This window comes from Lagopus leucura, unplaced genomic scaffold, assembly GCF_019238085.1.
Source record: "Lagopus leucura isolate 7727_CA_CO unplaced genomic scaffold, USGS_WTPT01 Super-Scaffold_73, whole genome shotgun sequence".
In the NCBI taxonomy this organism is placed as follows: Eukaryota; Metazoa; Chordata; class Aves; order Galliformes; family Phasianidae; genus Lagopus; species Lagopus leucura.
Genome location: NW_024962252.1, coordinates 64683525 through 64687317, shown reverse-complemented (window position 1 = coordinate 64687317; position 3793 = coordinate 64683525).

Genomic DNA, 3793 nt, shown 5'->3' with positions numbered 1-3793 from the left:
GATCTGTAAACAGCCAAGCTCTGAAGCAACGCAATGTTTTTCAGTCAGGAGGGAGAGGAGAGAGAGCGCAATGTTTTCTGGCATTTGAAAGCTGCTCAGCTTAACTCTTTCCCCTTTACACTGTACCAAATTTGTGCTAGAAGACTGAAATAAAACTCACTGAAGAAAACTAAGAAATTTCTACAATGTCAGGAAGCCTTCAGTCAGGCCAAAAGAGCAAGGTTACATGGTTGCTTGTCTCCTCCAGTTCTCCAGTGTCCACAGTGGCAGGCTGTCAAATCCAATAACTCATATAAAATGACCTTAGAGCATAAAATGGAAAAGGCAACAGTAACAAATGGAAATGATAAAACAGGAAAAATTGGAAAAACAGAAAAGATAAAGAGAAGCTGATATGTTCTGAAGTTTTCACATAGTAGTTAAATGATTAAATAACTGCAATAGAAAATTGCAGGACTCAGCTAATGCCGTGTGTGCCTATCATAACTCTTTGTGTTGTCTCGCCAGTGTGATTGGCTTGTCTAAGAACCTGAAATATCCCAGTTCTCCAGGGTTGGCAACATGGACCTGTCTGCTTTGTGACTGGGTCACTTTGCAGACTCTGGCCACCAGAGTAGCAGTGAGTAGCCAAGCTGCTCAAATTGACAGCAGCTGGCTGAGCAATAAAGCCTCTGCTGTAATGTCCTTTCTGGGACCGAATATCCCAAACTTCTTGCTCAAAACTGCATTGCCCCTGTGCAGAACGTTGCCTGGAGTGGGCATGCAACTGAGCAAAGCTGCGATTGCCTGGCTTTTCTGGGGTATCGTGCCTTGGTGTCAAAGCTATGCTTACTACTTGTTGGTGTGGGATGAAATCAGGTCTAAGAACATTTGGCCTGAATCACAACTTAAGCACTAAGAAAACTGAAGGTATTTGGAATGTGTCTTTTGTGGCTTGTTCATTTCTGAAGCAGAATGCTCAGTGAATTCGCAAGTTTTAATGCAGCGTCAGAAAAAACATACTGATACTGTTGTGATACTACTCTAAGTGCTGAGAGAAGAGTCATAGCAGAAGGATAAAAACTCACTGAACTGTTAAGATGTCTCATAATGGATGAGTCAGAAACTCTTTGTTTCCTGCTACACTCTTACCCATTTAGCAGGCTGCAAAACTAGAAAATGGAGCTGTGGATGACAAAGAAGTGATCATTTTTGAAATAATGCCCACAGCTTGCAAGGTAATTGAAAGACATGATTCAGCAATTCCAAAATATCAGGAGGCACACATTTGAGAAATTAAATCCCAAGTTACATTCTGTCTATTTTCAGTAGGCAGGAGCATGTTCATTCTGCAGAGACCGCTAGTGGATCCATCAAAGGATGTGTTGTAAATGGCACCATTGGGAAGACAAACATTTTGGGCCTAGCAATCCTCAGTTTGCATCTTTTGTGAATTCCCGTGGGGAATGTGTTTTCTGCAGGGAAGCTTTAGAAAGCAGCACTATTGGTTGAGCATCACAACACAGAACAAGGGCAGCTCAGAGGTTGTTTTGAGGCCCAGGCTGAGGGTTACTCACCTTTGTTTCCTGGGAGCCCCACTTACCAGAAATTCATTTCATGTGTACATGATCCAAGTGAGGCATTATCATCTACCACTTAACCCCAAAGATAAAGAGTTAAATGCAGCTTTGGGCCACGTGTATGAGACATCAAAGGTACAGGAATTGGCATGGCACTAGATATATTTCAGGAAACTAAAACAAATGACTTCTATAGGATTTCGAATCTTCCTATGAATTAAAATGTTGTGTGTTTCAACTTCAAGTGTAGGTCAGCAGAGCAACTATGTAAGAGGTCTACAGGATAAATCATGATTTTTTCTTGTCATTCTGCTGTTTCCAACTGAATGTCCTAAAAACAGAATGGGGAGATGCAAGGTAAAAGAGGAGCCTAGATTCTACTGGCACAATCTGAAAAGTAATTAACAAATAATCCAATTGGAACTTCACAAGGATACATGATTGAGAAAGGGGCTCTTGAGAGCATCTACACCTATGTCCTCCTTTATTTCAGGAAGGAATTTTGAAAGAGCTTGAAGGGAAGTAAAATCAGAGAAGAGACGCGAGAACTATTGTGGGAAATGAAAAACAGCTCATAGTGAAAAACTCTGAGAGTGCTGTGTATTTACTTTATCAAGGAACTGATTGAGAAATAACTTAGCTATGATCAGTATGTACCAGCACTGAAAACATATCGTGAACGGAGTTTCCAGTATAGCAGACAAAAGTATAACAAGGGCATTAACTGAGAGGCAGACAGTTCAAATTAGGAATAAGACACTCATTTTTAGCAGCAAATGTAATTGAAGCAATTTACCAAGGACTTCAGTAAATTTTCCATCAATGAGAACACATATAGAAAGACAGGACATTTTTATACAAGACACCTAGTTGAAGCAAGAATTAATTCATGGAAGTTCAATGACATGTCATATAGAGGAGGTCAGACTGGATTATCACAAATGAGCCATTAGAGCTTTTAAGTCCAAGAATTTTCTGGGAGATTGAAAAGGTATTAACAAATTTTCTCCTAGTAGGATGCCCTTAACAAAGATCAATCTCTCTGTCTATGGATGGATTTCCCATACTTTGCATCACTGCCTTTAGTCTTTCCCAAATAAATTAGATTAGTGTAGCGAGATCAATAGTGATTTCATAGTGTCTTCACTTTTTCAGCCTGCCTCAGTTACTGAAAATACTGTCTAGTCAAAACATAAAAAAATCTTTTATTCCATTTTTGAAAAAAGATGCCCAATTATATCTCATTACAGAATATTAAAATAATTCATAAGGAAGTCTTAACAAACACAGTAAAATTACCAACCAAGAAATGCTACAACTTCAAAACTTCTTAAAAATTAGCTCTGGATATATGTTTTATCAAGGGCTAGGGAGTTTTACAAAACAATTATGTCTACATTCTCAATTTAACTTTTTTTCTGGGTTAGTCAGTGCAAAAGTTTGAGTTAGACCACATGAAAAATAATCTTTGCATACTTTAATAGCTCCATGGATTTTCTTTCACTTTTCAAATATCCCAAACTTGATGTGTGCTAAAACCAAATCTGGAAAATGTCAGTCCCAGAAAGCATGCTTGTCAACTTAATGGCAACCAAAGAAAGATGAGTGATTTTATTGAGAACTGAATTCAGTGGTTATTATAATGGAAATCTTGTCCTATTATCAACCTGCCTGAAGTAAGATGCAAACATTAAGGGACCTGCCAGCAGAAGTTGCCTGGGAGATGTGCTGAAACAGCCTGTCTCATGGTGCCTGAGCTTTTTTTCCCCTGGCTGACTTCATTCACAAGCCTCATCATGCCAGATTGCTCCAGTCCTTTCCCATCCCTCCCCAGCAATCAGGTGTTGCAACTTATTTGCAGTGAGGAGATTTCCTTCTTGGGTGAACTTTCTTTTACCTGGCAGAAGAAATTCCTCAGGAATGAATGAAGTCTCACTATCTGTGAAGTAGGTAAAGGATTAGAGATGTCTTTTCAATTTGCTGAAGGTTTCTGATAAAGAGCACAGCAGCACTCTTTGGGAAGTGCAAAAGAGCACTGACCCCATAAAAGACTATGGAAGATTTTTGCGAGTCCAAACTGGTCATCTGTGTTAGGTATTGGTTATTATTGCCCTTATTCACATAGAAAGTGGTATGTGTGATGGCTTCATATTTCTTAGGCTTTATACGAGTCAACCCACACAGCAGTGAAGTGGTAATGTGTTACCCAGCACAGCAACGTGTAAGAAATTCAG